Source organism: Arachis hypogaea, chromosome 18, assembly GCF_003086295.3.
Source record: "Arachis hypogaea cultivar Tifrunner chromosome 18, arahy.Tifrunner.gnm2.J5K5, whole genome shotgun sequence".
Classification (NCBI taxonomy): Eukaryota; Viridiplantae; Streptophyta; class Magnoliopsida; order Fabales; family Fabaceae; genus Arachis; species Arachis hypogaea.
In genome coordinates, this window is record NC_092053.1 from 45,749,469 (window position 1) to 45,766,836 (window position 17,368).

Below are 17,368 nucleotides of genomic sequence, written 5' to 3' on the forward strand. Positions count from 1 at the left end.
GCCTAAGGGAATAAAATCCTGGCCTAAGCGGCTAAACCAAGCTGTCCCTAACCATGTGCTTGTGGCGTGAAGGTGTCAAGTGAAAACTTGAGACTGAGCGGTTAAAGTCAAGGTCCATGCAAAAAGAAGAGTGTGCTTAAGAACTCTGGACACCTCTAATTGGGGACTTTAGCAAAGCTGAGTCACAATCTGAAAAGGTTCACCCAGTTATGTGTCTGTGGCATCTATGTATCCGGTGGTAATACTGGAAAACAAAGTGCTTAGGGCCTCGGCCAAGACTCATAAAGAAGCTGTGTTCAAGAATCATCACAATGAACTAAGAGAATCAATAACACTATCTGAATTCTGAGTTCCTATAGATGCCAATCACTCTGAGCTTCAATGGATAAAGTGAGATGCCAAAACTGTTCAGAAGCAAAAAGCTACTAGTCCCGCTCATCTAATTAGAATCTGAGCTTCATTCAAAAACTCTGAGATATTATTGCTTCTCAACCTATTAGTCTTCTATTTTATTTGTCTAGTTGCTTGAGGACAAGCAACAGTTTAAGTTTGGTGTTGTGATGAGCGGATATTTTATACGCTTTTTGGGGTTAATTTCATATAGTTTTGAGTATGTTCTAGTTAGTTTTTAGTCTATTTCCATTAGTTTTTAGGAAAAATTTATATTTCTGGACTTTACTATGAGTTGTGTGTTTTTCTGTAATTTCAGGTATTTTTCTGGCTGAAATTGAAGGAGCTGAGCAAAAATCTGATTCAGGCTGAAAAAGGACTGCTGATGCTGTTGGATTCTGACCTCCCTGCACTCAAAGTAGATTTTCTGGAGCTACAAAACTCGAAATGGCATGCTTCCAATTGCATTGGAAAGTCGACATCCAGGGATTTCCAGCAATATATAATAGTCCATACTTTGCACAAGGATAGATGACGTAAACTGGCGTTCAACGCCAGTTCTCGCCCAATTCTGGCGTCCAGCGCCAAAAAAGGATCAAAAGCTAGAGTTGAACGCCCAAACTGGCACAAAAACTGGCGTTCAACTCCACAAATGGCCTCTGCACGTGACTTGCTTAAATCTCAGACCCAGCACACACCATGTGGGCCCCAGAAGTGGATCTCTGCATCACCCATCATAGTCTACTCATTTTTTGTAAACCTAGGCTACTAGTTTAGTATTTAAACAACTTTTAGAGACTTATTTTGCATCTCATGACATTTTAGATCAAAACTTTGTATTCTCTGACGGCATGAGTCTCTAAATCCTATTGTTGGGGGTGAGGAGCTCTGCTGTGTCTCGATGAATTAATGCAAGTATTTCTGTTTTCCATTCAAACACGCTTGTTCCTATCTAAGATGTTCATTTGCGCTTAACTGTGATGGAGGTGATGATCTGTGACACTCATCACCTTCCTCAAATCATGAACGTGTGCCTGACAACCACCTCCGTTCTATATACGATTGAGTGAGTATCTCTTAGATTCCTTAATCTGAATCTCCGTGGTATAAGCTAGAACTGATGGCGGCATTCCTGAGAATCCGGAAAGTCTAAACCTTGTCTGTGGTATTCTGAGTAGGATTCAAGGATTGAATGACTGTGACGAGCTTCAAACTCCTGAAGGCTGGGCGTTAGTGACAGACGCAAAAGGATAGTAAATCCTATTCCAACCGGATCGAGAACCAACCGGTGATTAGCCGTGCTGTGACAGAGCGCGTGAGCGTAGTTTTCACTGGAAGGATGGAAGGTAGCCATTGACAACGGTGATCCACCAACACACAGCTTGCCATAGGAGGACGTGCGTGCGTGAACAAGAAGACAGAGGAAAGCAGAGATTCAGAAGACAAAGCATCTCCAAAACTCCAACATATTCTCCATTATTGCATAACAAGTAACCTTTAATCCATGCTCTATTGTTTATTTGCAATTCAACTGATAAACATAATTGACTTCCTGACTAAGATTTACAAGATAACCATAGATTGCTTCAAACCAACAATCCCCGTGGGATTCGACCCTTACTCACGTGAGGTATTACTTGGATGACCCAGTGCACTTGCTGGTCAGTGGTACGAGTTGTGAAAAGTGTGATTCATAATTCGTGCACCATAAAGCATGACAGACACTCAGAGTATGCAAATGAAGCATAGTCAGTCCACTCCCAAGGCTCTACAGGAAGGACTGCTCTAATACCATATTGTAACATCCCTTCCAGCAAAATACCTTGCTTAAGTCAGGGTATTTCCACTAGAAAGAACATTACGTAACCTTATCTAGTATTAACTACTTAATTATCGAGCCTTTGTATCGAGTTCGCGTTTCAATTTTAAGAAAATTCCAGAAATTTTTGTTTTTATTCATTAAAGACATGTATCAAGGATAAACATTGCAAATAATAATAACAATCACATAAGTATTATTAATAGCAATTTTTATACATAAGAAGTCATATAAACCCAAATACAACACCTACTCCTCTGTTAAAATAAAACCTCAAAGGACAAGAGCGAGGGGACTCTATGAAAGCAATTAAAACCATAAAGAAAGCCTACTAATCACTTGCAGCTTCATATTGCATCTTCAAACCTGTGTCACTGAAAGGGTGGAAAATTTGGGGGTGAGAACCAAACCACATGTTCTCAGTAGAGGTAGAGAATGCCATGAAAGTAAAGAATAAAGCGTAAATAGTTAATTTCATTTAGAGACATTGAAAAGAAAACTACTTTCAGTCGCAGTATTCATCGCTCGCCTTATATAAACTTCTTTTGAAAACCAATGGCTCAACATTCCAAAATCTAAAACCTTCTTTAGAAGCATCAATTAATTATCCAAAATCCTAAACTCATATTTTTCTTTATATACTTCTTAAAAGTTTTCCTAGACTGTATGAATGACTAATTTGTTCCAAGCATAGGTTCATTAAGTCTATGCTGAACCAGCTTAATCTTTCATACTTTACTAAACCTCAAACACAAACCAATCACGGCCTTAGGCCCAAGCAATTCAATCAACACCCAATTCACTACAACCCAGCCAATCAGATACAAACACAAGTAAAGAGATTCAAACACAATCAAGAGCAATTACATCAAGTATAGCAATTAGTAGTTAAACAGAATTACTCACATAGGCAAATCAATTACAATATACACACCCAAACAATGTCACATAGATGCATATGATGAATGTCTAGTCCTAGTACAGGCCATGAGCTCATGTGTCGGTTGGCTGCCCGCAATCCCGACATTTATCCGGTCACGAGTAATCCCGATTTCCCGAATACGATTTTCCGTTCCTAAATAAATGCGCATATGATAATAGCCGCTCATTTGAGACAGCCTCTGCTTACTGCAGGAAAATATATATACTCTGCTCTAATCTGGGGAAGCAGAAAATGGCTGTAGGTAACTTAGTTTCCCTACAGAGGCTCTGGGTTGCATTAAGCAACTAATATATATTAAATATAGCTCTGGGTTGCATCAAGCAACTAATATATATATATATATATATATATATACAAATATCTCTTTACTTTGCTCTGGTTTCTCTTTTCTCTGCATCTCTTTACTCTACTCTAGTTGTTCTGTTCTCTGTATCTCTTTACTTTTCTCTGAATACTCTTTCATCTGTATCTATATTACTCTTTTTCTCTTTATCTCTTTACTCTTTTGTAATTGTAAATATGCAAGCGGGACAAAACCCATGTCCTTGCTAGCAATTTTATAAACCAAATATATTTTCTCAAAAGAATCAGTAAAGTTATTATCGTTAAACAAGTCTCAAGTATTCATTTTGATTAAGTCCTTTTACTTTTATAAAAATTTGGACATAATCTCCTTTAAAAATAGGACTTAGCCACCCTTATGGATTCCTTCTTTCTCAACATTTCATCAGCCTCTTTCAGCAGTTGCCACAACAATATATATTCTCAAAAATATTTGATAATAGTATAGAAAATCTATTTCTTAAATTCCATATCCAAAATAATTGTCAACCCAACCTGGCAGCCTGATTTCCAATTTGTTTTTAAAATATCAAATGAATTCGGAATCACGCAAAATTTATATCCATGCGACCGTCTCGGATTAAGCTTTATATTAAATCAAAAATCATAATTTTTTGCTGACTCTAGCTTCGGGAATATAAAAAAAACCGTGACTGCTCTGCAGTATTTTAAAACCAGAAGACAGCAGCAGCATACAACATTTGAAATTTCATATAAAATCCAAATTAAATCCAAACACCTTCAAAATTAATGTGGTTAAACTTAACTTACCCAAATTTCTTTCTCAATTAGTTCCAGGGTCATACCAATTTTAATGAAGGAGTTACGTAGCTTGGAAGTTAGGTAATTTTCTGCAGAATTCTGTTTTACAAATCATTAAACACAACCTCTTCCAAGTCCCATAACTCACTTATTAAAACATGGAAAACCCTGAAATTTGAATCATAAGTACTAAACATACTCAAATTTCACCTCCAATTGGTTGCATTTTAATATCATTCCAGAATTAAAAATTATAAAGTCTCAAAGTTACTGACTTAGAAAACAAAACCTGACTTTTACTGCATAATACATCTTAATTTAAAAATTCATATCTTTAAAACCACAACTCTAACAATTCTAAATTTTTATGAAATTAAAGTATTAAGACCAAAGTTTCATTTAAAATTTGTTTCAATTCAAAATTCAAGCTGCAGAAATTTTAATAGAGGAAACAAGTTGCTGCTGTGTTAAACGTTCTGCAGAAAAACCAGATTTGACATCCCTAATTCAAAAATTCACCATAAATCATAAACTTAATGAAAAAGTCTCAAATTCACCATTTTAGTTCCTTTTATCCTTATGTTTAATCCGGACTTGGTTCCACGCAATTCCGATAATTACAGAATTAGTTATAGCTTTTCAAAGTTGCTGACTCAGTTTAGAAATTATGCAGAAAATCAGATTTTAGAATTCAACTTTGAAAAATCATAACTAATTCTTTAGTTGATACGAAACCTTCAAAATTGAGTTTTCACAATTACACTTAATATAATATCATTAACACTTAAATTCTTATCATTTCAGTCATTGTAGAGTCACTGATTCACTTTCAAAGTTGCCGTTTAATTTCAAGAGAACCTGATTTTCAGCAAACCATTTAGTGTTCAAAATCCAATTCTTCAATACCCCTCAAAACCAATTCCAAATCAACCACCAACCAAGCTCATTAACATTACAATATACTAAATAATAGCTCAACAGCAACAAATCCAACATAACCCATTAAAATTTAGTAATTCTCAACAATAAGTCATCAAACTATTCCCAATCTACATAATCAATCAATATCACCAATCAACAATTCCAAATCACAATCTCAACCATTCCAATCACAATTTCAGCCACGATTCAATATTCACATAATCAATCAATTACTCACATCTATTAAATCTATTTGCAGTTATTCAATAAACCTTGTAGGCATTCTTAAATTGAAATCGTTTTAAACCCCCTACCTCGATGTCGCAATCGCATACTTTAACGTAACAACTCTCTTCTCTTCTAGTTTCAGGGCAGCAGCGGTAACTCTCACGCAACCACAACCGGAACAGCAACAACATTAGCCTTCGCAGCACTGACCATGGTTGCAGTAAAATAGAGGATTCAAATTGGATAGGAATCAAAAGTAATTTCAGCTCTAGGGATTCAAGACAAAGCAAGAACTAAGATAGAATTAAAACCAGAACATGGCAACCACAGCAGTGACAAAACAAAATGTGTAAATAGATCAACCCTAAGGAGAAGATAAGACCAGTACCCAGATAGCAAATTCAGAATCAGTAACAGCTTCAACCGTCCCATGGCAGCACCAGCTTCAACACTCGACCTAATTGTAGCAGGGAATAGGAGCCAAAAAAGGGCTGAGCAACAAAGATATAGGCAACCATGATTAAAACAAGTACATGGAAGAGAAACAAAGTATAATCAGAGTAAGGGTGAGAGTGTTACAGTTTCAAAAATGGGAAAATTGGAATCAGAACAAAGAGGAGGATACTGGCTTAATTAAGAGTTGGTGGCGGCAGCTTGCTTCCTTTGATGACAAGCTCCACCCACGGTAGCTCCAGAAATCAAAAGAGCAGAGGTTAGAAGCAGGAACCGCCGTTCCTGTAGCAGCTCCAATCTCTTTTCTCTGTCATTCTTCCTCTTCTCTTCTGCCCTAAATGGCGTTGATAGTGGCAAGGAGAGCTTCAGCGACGATGATGAGGCATGGTGGCAACGCTACCTTCTCCCTCGATCGCGCACGTCTCTCTGTTCTTCGTGGTGCTTCCCTGATCCCTCTTCTCCCTTTCCTCAGTTTTTCATTTCCCTTTGCTTCTTCTCTGTTCCCCCTTTTTTTTCCTTCTGTGATATGTATTGCGTAATGTGGTAGGAGTTTAACCGTAAATGAGTGGTGAGGAAACAATAAGCGTGGCCCAATAACTCATAAACGAGTGTGAAGTACATGTGTCGGTGCGTGATTGGTCAGCGAGTATACGTGTTAGATAATAACGGTACGTATAAAATAAGAAACATAAAACTAGGAAAAATATATATACAAGTAACATAACTTTTATAAAATACCTGAGATAGAATAACAATTTAAGATTCAAATATAATACTATAAAGATTACTTTCAAAACGCATAAGATTTTATCTATCAATCTATTAACGAGCTCAAATAATTATTTCTAATTTAAATTATAAAACAAGCATACTAATCACATTTTATAAAATACGGTTAAACTCGAAATATCAATTACCTAAATCAAATTATATGACCTTTCATTATGTTTTCGTTATAACTTTAATTTCAATTTATATAAAATAACTAGTTAAAATAAAAGTTGTACATAAATATTAATTGACTTATACTTAAAGTATTTACAAAAATCCGTTTAATCATTCCTAATGAATTAATCTCTAGGAGCTCAAACTAATAAAATAAACCATAATTTATCCATAATAGAAATTATTTAAATTAAATTATACAATTTTCAAAATATATAAAATAACCAACTATAAAAATTTACACAAGAATATTAATTGAATTAACTCCAAATATTAGTAAACTAATTTAATTACTCTCAATTGATTAATTTATAAAAATAACATATCAAATCAATAAAATAAATCGTAACCTTTTCAGAATAAAAGTTACTTAAATTAAATTATACAATTCTTTCTTATTTTTTAATTACTAAAATTATACAAAATATTCCATTATAATAAAATTACTTAAGAATATTAATTGATTCAAAATAAAACTATCTCCGAATCTATTTAATTAGTTCTAATAAAATAATTTTTAAAATTATAAAGTTTAAACTTAATAAGATAAAATCATAATTTATTTATATTTAGATTTTCAAAAATGCTTGGATGTTACAGTTAACGTGGCTTCTAACGTGGTATTGCTAGCCATCTCCAACGTTAGTGACAAAGGTGAGTGTCACTAACGTTGGCTCATCATCCCTTTTACTCACGTTAGCTTCCACATTAATGTAGTTAACGTGTGAGTTAATGTGGCTCATAGTGGCTCATCCCAACGTTAGTGACAAAGGTAAGTGTCACTAACGTTGGCGATTCTTTGCTCCCTCCACATTAGAGTCCACGTTAACTGAGTTAACGTGGCAACTAACGTGGCTCAAAGTGGCTTAGCTCAACGTTAGTGACAAAGGTGAGTGTCACTAACGTTGGTCATTCTTTTGTTTCCCCACATTAGAGTCCACGTTAACTAAGTTAACATGGCTCTTAACGTGGCCAATATGAGCTTGGTCCAACGTTAATGACAAAGGTGAGTGTCACTAACGTTGGCTTCATTTTCTTCTTCCACGTTAATGTAGTTAATCTGGTAATTAACGTGGGCTATGATGTCTTCGAGGACGTTATTGGCGATTACTTTTCTCATTAACGTTGCAAGCTAGCTCCCCTTCCACGTTAGAGGTCATGTTAGTTAGACTAACATGGCTGCTAACGTGGTTCTTCCTTGCTTCCTTTGTCCTGAAATCAAGCAATAAAGTGCATCAAAGTTCTAGTCCAAGTTATGAGACATGCATCTTCCAATTTGTCATTCAATTCATGCATAATTCTCATGAATTCATATAAAAATCACAATGTTAGCTTGAATCAAGATGTAAGTGAAATTCTACCCAAAACTTGCTTATTTCCTAAGAAAGTGCATGAAACTACCCTAAAACCATAAAGAAAAGGTCAGTGAAACTGGCCAAAATGCCCTGGCATCATGAGGATATTATACCCTCGCATATTCCCAAGGCTAAGAGCGCTAATGCAAAAGCGCGTGCTTTTAAGAAGAAGCAAAAGAAAACGTTCTGCATTCAAAAAAGAAGAAATCTACAAAGATGAAGTCGAAAAAATGCCCGAGTTCGGCTTCACCAGAGAAGGATCAAAGTCCTAAAACTAAGACTCGACCTAGAAAGAAAGACCGAGCTCGAGCAGGGGCACTGTTCATACCCTGGGTTGAGCTATCCGACCTAGGATGTTTAGCGACAAGGCGACCGACCTCTTTCCAGTCAGACTATCTGACCTCCTCTCAAAGAGCTCGGTCAACTCACCAGGGAAGCCCAATAAAGGGCCCAGATAGAGGAACACAACCCAAATCCAAAAGTGGCCCAAGCCTACAAAGATAAGGGTGGTTCCCTTGAAGATAAGATGACCTCACCCAAAGATAAGATAACTAACTTATCTTATCTAAAAAGGTCACTCCACACTACTATAAATACACTGGAGCACCCAGGTATAACTCATACTCTGATTCTACTAAAAACTTGTTTAATACCCTTGCTAACATAAGCATCGGAGTCCCTTGCAGGTTCCACCACCCTCCGGTGACAAAGGATCAGCAACATAGTCAATCCAACAAGTCGGACACGGCCGCTCCGGCCGCCATCCACCAGCCGGACACGTCAGCTCTGACCAGCACAGAAGATCTCGTCCGAGATCGACCTACAGTTTCAGGTAACCCTCAGAACAATAACTGAAGTATTGAAACCTCGGGTCGTCTCTCAAGGAATTGCAGGGCATTATGATTTATTATTGGTTATGAGTAAAAGTATATTTTTGGATTTTTAAATAAGGAACAAGTAAATTAAATGACAAGAAAAATAATTTAATAAGTATAAAAATCTCTTTGTAAGGTATGAGAAATTGAGGTCCTATCCTAGTTATCCTTATCAGGTGTGAAAAGAATTGGATTCTGCTCCCACTTTTAATTAACCCTTGCTAAACAAAGGAAAGTCAAGTAGATAAATTAATTAGATCCTCAGGTCCTAGTCAACTCCTATGGGAAAACTAGAGTTATTGGAGTACAAATTAATCAACAAAGAATTCCAATTTCAATCAACAGCTGAGTTTGATAACTCAAGTGTTGCTAATTACTTAACCAAAGCCAAAAAGGGAAAATGAATCTAAATTGAATTGAAACCATTCATAAACATAATAAAACAATCATTAATCTGAAATACCTCAAGTTGTATTTAAACGTAAATTCAAATCCTAATAGGAAAAGTTTGTAAATCAATAATGAACATTAACAAGTAAAAGTATTAGAATAAATAAATAAAAATAGAAGAGAAACATTAATTTAAAGGAACATAGAACCTGGCATTGAAGTAGTAATCATAAAATAAAATAAAAGGAATCCTAGCTAATGCTAAATCCTAAGAGAGAGGAGAGAACCTCTCTCTCTAAAACTACATCTAATCCTAATAATTATGAATATTGTATCTATCACTAAGTTGTTCTACATGTATCTTTTGATTCCTCCATTCTCTGGCTTATATTCTATACTTCTAGTTTGGATTTGGACCGAAAAAGGGTCCAGAAATCGCTGGGGGCATTTTCTGCAAATTCCTGTACGTGGCGTCTGTCACGCGTTCGCGTCATCTGGGAGTTTTCCTTGTCACGCGTATGCGTCGGTCACGCGTTCGCGTCAATTGCGTTCTTCTCAAGGCGCGCGTCCGCATCATCTACGCATTCGCGTCACTGCATTTTCGCGCTAGGCACGCGTTCGCGTCGTCCATGCGTTCGCATCGCTGCCTTTTCTTCAAAACTCCATTTTTGTGTTTTCCTTCCATTTTTGTATGTTTCCTTTTTGTCCTTTAAGCTATTCCTGCCCTGTGAGATCTGAAAATACTTAACACACAAATCACGGCATCGAACGGTAATAAAGGCTAATTAAAATTAATATTTTTAAAGCATAGAAAACATGTTTTTCACATATATCATAAAATAAGGAAGGGAAAGTAAAACCTTGCAATTTACATGAATAAGTGGGTGAAGGATTGAATAGATCACTTAAATTGAGCATAAAATACATCATAAAATATGGGTTTATCAACCTCCCCACACTTAAACAATAGCATGTCCTCATGCTAAATCCAAGAGAAAAGGGTAAAGTTAGAATGGTGGAATCTCATGCAATGCAATCTATTCTAAATGCAAACTACCTACATGAATCATGCAATTTTTAATTATCACCCACCTATATATATAGAGCTTACATGTGGTTAATTTGTTTCATATTTTCAAGGAATCATATATGCATAGCCAAACCTAGATCATGTTAAAGCACTTTCACAATTGAGTTGGGTAAAGATATTTCACAAACTTGCAAGACAATTAGCAATTAAGCAGAGATATATGGTAATGAGCTATTGAACCCTCACTGGATTTGTGTTTACTCTCTAGTAACTCAGTGTTTGGGGTTAATCACTCTATTTTTTCTATTCATGCTTTCTAAAACTTTGTTCTTCATCTAACCAATCAACAAATATTGAATACAGACATACAAAAATCGTGAGGTCTTTCTTAAGGTTGTAATGGGGCCAAGGTAAAGGTAGGGGTATATATATAAGGCTAAGTGGTGCACGAATTTGTTACATGTCAATGTCAATATTACTATTTTTCACAAATTCGCACAACTAACCAGCAAGTGCACTGAATCGTCCAAGTAATACCTTACGTGAGTAAGGGTCGAATCCCACGGAGATTGTTGGCTTGAAGCAATCTATGGTTACCTGTAACTCTTAGTCAGGAAAACAATTCACTTATCAAATTGAATTGCGAGGAATAAAAGAGCATGAAATAAATACTTGTTATGCAGTAATGGAGAATATGTTAGAGTTTTGGAGATGCTTTGTCTTTTGAATCTCTACTTTCTCCCTGTCTTCTTCTTCATGCACGCACGTCCCTCCTATGGCAAGCTGTTTGTTGGTGGATCACCGTTGTCAATGGCTACCATCCTTCCTCTCAGTAAAAATGGTCCAGGTGCGCTGTCACCGCACGGCTAATCATCTGTAGGTTCTCGATCATACCGGAATAGGATTTACTATCCTTTTGCGTCTGTCACTACGCCCAGCACTCGCGAGTTTGAAGCTCGTCACAGTCATCCAATCCCAGAATCATACTCGGAATACCACAGACAAGGTTTAGACTTTTCGGATTCTCAAGGATGCTGCCAATGGATTCTAGCTTATACCACGGAGATTCTGATTAAGGAATCTAAGAGATACTCATTCAATCTAATGTAGAACGGAAGTGGTTGTCAGGCACACGTTCATAGGTTGAGAATGGTGATGAGTGTCACGGATCATCACATTCATCATAATGAAGCACGAATGAACATCTTAGATAGGAACAAGCGTGTTTGAATAGAAAACAGAAGTAATTGCATTAATTCATCGAAACACAGCAGAGCTCCTCACCCCCAACAATGGAGTTTAGAGACTCATGCCGTCAAAGAGTACAAAGTTCAGATCTAAAAATGTCATTAGATTCAAAATAAATCTTTAAAAGTTGTTTAAATACTAAACTAGTAACCTAGGTTTACAGAAAATGAGTAAACTATGATAGATAGTGCAAAAATCCACTTCTGGGGCCCACTTGGTGTGTGCTGGGGCTGAGACTTAAGCTTCTCACGTGCTTGGGCTGTTTTGGGCGTTCAACTCCAGGTTGTAACCTGTTTCTGGCGTTGAACTCCAACTTGTAACCTGTTTCTGGCGCTGGACGCCAGACTGCAACATGGAACTGGCATTGAACGCCAGTTTACGTCATCTATCCTTGAGCAAAGTAAGGACTATTATATATTGCTGGAAAGCCCTGGATGTATACTTTCCAACGCAATTCGAAGCATGCCAATTGGACACCTGTAGCTCCAGAAAATCCATTCTGAGTGCAGAGAGGTCAGAATCCAACAGCATCAGCAGTCCTTTTTCAGCCCAAATCAGATTTTTGCTCAGCTCCCTCAATTTCAGCCAGAAAATACCTGAAATTACAGAAAAACACACAAACTCATAGTAAAGTCCAGAAATATGAATTTTTCCTAGAAACTAATGAAAATATACTAAAAACTTAACTAAAACATCCTAAAAACTACATGAAATTAACCCCAAAAGCGTATAAAATATCTGCTCATCACAACACCAAACTTAAACTGTTGCTTGTCCCCAAGCAACTAGATAAATAAAATAGAATACAAATAAGTCACGAAGCAATAATATCTCAGAGTTCTTGAGTGAAGCTCAGATTCTAATTAGGTGAGCGGGACTAGTAGCTTTTTGCTTCCGAACAGTTTTGGCATCTCACTTTATCCATTGAAGCTCAGAATGATTGGCATCTATAGGAACTTAGAATTCAGATAATGTTATTGATTCTCCTAGTTTAGTATGTTGATTCTTGAACACAGCTACTTTATGAGTCTTGGCCGTGGCCCTAAGCACTTTGTTTTCCAGTATTACCACCGGATACATAAATGCCACAGACACATAATTAGGTGAACCTTTTCGGATTGTGACTCAGCTTTGCTAAAGTCCCCAATTAGAGGTGTCCAGGGTTCTTAAACACACTCTTCTTTTTACTTTGGATCTTGACTTTAACCACTCAGTCTCAAGTTTTCACTTGACACCTTCACGCCACAAGCACATGGTTAGGGACAGCTTGGTTTAGCCGCTTAGACCAGGATTTGATTCCCTTAGGTCCTCCTATCCACTGATGCTCAAAGCCTTGGATCCTTTTTATTACCCTTGCCTTTTGGTTTTAAGGACTATTGGCTTTTTCCGTTTGCTCTTTTTTTTTTCTTGCAAGCTTTGTATTCACTGCTTTTTCTTGCTTCAAGAATCTTTTTTATGATTTTTCAGATTATCAATAACATGTCTCATGTTCATCATTCTTTCAAGAGCCAACATATTTATCATTCAAGAACATCAAATTCCAAAGACATATGCTCTGTTCAGGCATTCATTCAGAAGGCAGAAAGCATTGCCACCACATGTAAACAATTAGAATTTGTTTTATTAAGAATTCGAAAAAAATATTGCCTCCTTATTCTAAAGAAAATCTTCTATTTTATTCATGTTTAATGATGATGAGAAAAATAAATTATAGGTTAATTGGAGACAAAATCACTACTAATTACTACTATAATTTCTAAGGTTAAACTCAAATAAGAACAATTATCACAGAGTTAAGGCTAAGATTAGAACTCAACAACCTTGAGTTTGGGATGTAGATGTTCCTCTAATCTATGGGGTGCTTGGTCCTTCAAGAGATAACTTCTGACACTTCAGTTCCTTTAAGTCACGCCCTTGCTCTTCTTGTTCCCTGAGCAATTTGCAGAGCATACTGTTTTGATTTTGCTGTTCTTCCTTTATTTGGTCTATAGATTCTTGCAACTTGGTAACAGATGCTTCAAGCTGTTCCCAATATTCAAATTGAGGGACTTCCGGGAGAAATTCTTGCACCCTCCTCTTGATTTCCATTGTGGTTTTAGTGATTGGTTGCTCCACTGAGATGTACTCCGTTATTCCCATCCTTACTCCAGCATCCTTGCAGAGCATAGAGATTAGGCTTGGATAAGCCAACCTGGCATCCTTGGAGTTCTTGTTTGCATGTATGTAAAATTCAGATGGAATCAGTTGATGAACTTCCACTTCTTTTCCCAACATAATGCAATGGATCATCACTGCTATTTTAACGGTGACTTCAGAACGGTTGCTAGTGGGCAATATAGAACGCCCAATGAAGTCCAGCCATCCTCTGGCGACTGGTTTGAGATATTCTCTCTTGAGTTGATTTGGGACACCCTTGCTGCTGGTGGTCTACCTGGCTCCAGGGATGCATATATCCTCTAGAATCTTGTCCAGGCCTATGTTTGTTCTCATCATTCTCCTATTAAAGGAGTCTGGATCATCTTTCAACTGAGGTAGCATAAAGATCTCCCTGATTTTGTCAGGGTGGATGTGAACAATCTTTCCTCTGACCAAAGTCCGATAGTCATAGAGGGCAATTCCAGATATTCTCTGCCTATCTGTTTGCCACAGATTAGCCTAGAACTCCTGAACCATATTCCTTCCCACTTTTGTTTCAGGATTAGCTAGGATTTCTCAGTTCCTGTTTCGAATCTGCTCTTGGATCTCCGGATATTCATCTTCTTTTAGATCGAACTTGACTTCCGGGATCACTGATCTTAGACCCATTATTTTGTAGTAATGGTCAGAATGTTCTTTGGTTAAGAACTTCCCTTGATTCCAAAGTGGTTTTGGAATACTCTCTTTCTTGCCTCTTGGAGTGGGTTATTTTCCTTTAGGAGCCATGATCTTAGTGGGTATGGTTTAGTGATCACGGATAAACACACCAAACTTAGAGGTTTGCTTGTCCTCAAGCAAAAGAAAAGAAAGAAGAGGGATAGAAGAAGAGCTAGTGTCGAATGGTGGATGAGAGGAGGGAGGCCGAATGTGGCTTTAAAAGGGAGGGGGGTGGGTTTTCGAAAATTTTAAAAAGATAAGATAGAAGATATGATTTAAAAAAATAAATCTGATATGAAAAGATGTGATTTAAAATTGAAAAGATATGAAAGATATTTGAAAAAGATAAATCTGGATTTTGAAAAAGATAATGTGGAGATTTGAAAAAGATATTGATGAGTTGAAAAGATTTTAGAAGGAAAAGAGATAGATTTGTTTTGGAAAATTTGAAAAAGAGTTGGATTAGATTGAAAAAGAATTTGTGTTTATGGATTAAGATACATTTGATATTTTTAAAGTAGGGTTTTTAGAAATTAGGGATTTTAGAAATCAGGGTTTGTAACATGTTTATGCAAGAAATCATGAATTGAAACATGAAAATTAAAATTAAAATGAAAAATATGAAGTAAAAACGAATTTACGTCCTCCCCACCATCCTGGCGTTAAACGCCCAAATGCTGCATGTTTTGGGCGTTTAACGCCCAAATGCTGCTTCTCCTGGGCGTTCAATGCCCAGCTGTTGCTTCTTTCTGGCGTTGAACGCCAAGAACTCCTTTGTCATTGGGCGTTTTTCTGAACGCCCAGGACGCTGTAAATCTGGCGTTAAACGCCCAGAAGGAGCTTCTTTCTGGCGTTCAATGCCCAGAAGATGCTTCTTTCTGGAATTTAACGCCCAGATAGCTATCCTTACTGGCGTTCAACGCCCAGTGGATGCTTCTTTTGGGCGTTGAACGCCCAAAACAGACTTTTACTGGCATTTTCTTGCCAGTGAGCTCTCTTTCTCTGTTTTGTGTGCTGAATCCTTCTGTAACCCTGTGAACTTATACAATTGACTCTTTACCTTAGTAGCAATGAACTTTATATAAACAAATAAAATCAACAATAGGGCAAAATAATAGAAAAAGTCTTCCCAATGGCTGGGTTGCCTCCCAGCAAGCGCTTCTTTATTGTCTTTAGCTGGACCATGCTGAGCTTTTAATCTAGCTTCAGCCTTGAGCACTCTTGCTCAATATTGCCTTCAAGATAGTGCTTGATTCTCTATCCATTAACAATGAACTTCTTATCAGAATCAATGTCTTGAAGCTCCACATAACCATATGGTGATACACTTGTAATCATATATGGTCCCCTCCACCGGGATTTCAGTTTCCCGGGGAATAGCCTGAGCCTAGAGTTAAACAACAGAACCCTTTGTCCTGGTTCAAAGATTCTAGATGACAGCTTTCTGTCGTGCCTCCTTTTAGATTTCTCTTTATAAAGCTTGGCATTTTCGAAAGCAGTGAATCTGAATTCCTCTAGCTCATTCAGCTGGAGCAATCTTTTTTCTCCAGCTAGTTTGGCCTCAAAGTTTAGGAATCTGGTTGCCCAGTAGGACTTATGTTCCAGTTCCACGGGCAGGTGACAAGCCTTACCATACACAAGTTGGTACGGAGAGGTCCCTATAGGAGTCTTGAATGCTGTTCTGTAAGCCCACAGAGCATCATCCAAGCTTTGTGCCCAATCCTTTCTACGAGTACTTACAGTCCGTTCCAGGATTCTTTTTAGTTCTCTGTTAGAAACTTCAGCTTGCCCATTTGTCTGTGGATGATATGGAGTTGCCACCTTGTGGCGAATTCCACACCGGACCATGGCAGAGTAAAGCTGTTTGTTGCAGAAGTGAGTGCCCCCATCACTGATTAGTACCCTAGGGACATCAAACCTGCTGAATATATGTTTCTGGAGGAATTTCAGCACTGTTTTAGTATCATTGGTGGGTGTGACAATGGCCTCTACCCATTTTGATACATAGTCAACTGCCACCAGAATATAAGTGTTTGAGTATTATGGTGGGAAAGGCCCCATGAAATCAATTCTCCATTGATAAACCACTATTTTATGGTTTATCTTGTGCTCAATTGAGTGGATTTCATCAACTCTTTACCCACTTATTCATATTATTTGCATGGTTTTACATTTGCCTTCCTAATTATGTGCTTTGATTGAAAACATGCTTCTTTGATCTTATATTTGCTTATTATTAATCCTCTCTTATTACTATTAGATGCCTTGATATGTGTGTTAAGTGTTTTCAGATATTATAAGGCAGGAATGGCTTGGAGGATGGAAAGAAAGCATGCAAAAGTGGAAGGAATGCAAGAAGTTGGAGAAATTGCTAAGTTGTCCAGCCTGACCTCTTTGCACTCAAACGGCTATAACTTTAGCTACAGAGGTCCAAATGACGCGGTTCCAGTTGCGTTGGAAAGCTAACGTCCGGGGCTTCAATTCGATATGTAAAATGATATAGTTTCTCTAACACTAGGCGACGCGACCGCGTGATCCATACAGCCGCATCGCAGTGACAGAAATCCAGCATGGCAAAATTCGAAACCAGCGAATTTTGGACTATTTTCGACCCAGTTTGCGGCCCAGAAAACACAGTTTAGAGGCTATAAAGTGGGGGAATACATCCATTCAGGAGGAGGCTCTCAACATTCACAATTTTAGGATTAGATGTAGTTTTTAGAGAGAGAGGTTCTCTCCTCTCTCTTAGGATTAGGATTTAGGATTTCTCTTAGTTTTAGGAGTGACTCTCAATCCCAGGTTCTTTATTTTTAT

At 37.4% G+C, this 17,368-nt stretch overlaps 1 long non-coding RNA gene across 1 annotated transcript; it reads right to left on the reverse strand.

Annotated features, from left to right (window-relative positions):
• Positions 1 to 2,382: 2,382 nt before the first annotated feature.
• Positions 2,383 to 6,440, reverse strand: LOC112771960 (uncharacterized). Its single transcript, XR_003187286.2, has 4 exons — positions 5,985 to 6,440; positions 5,794 to 5,896; positions 5,492 to 5,610; positions 2,383 to 2,583 (listed from the first exon to the last, which is right to left on the reverse strand). It is a non-coding gene; the product is annotated as an uncharacterized lncRNA (long non-coding RNA).
• Between the last annotated feature and the right edge of the window lie 10,928 nt (positions 6,441 to 17,368).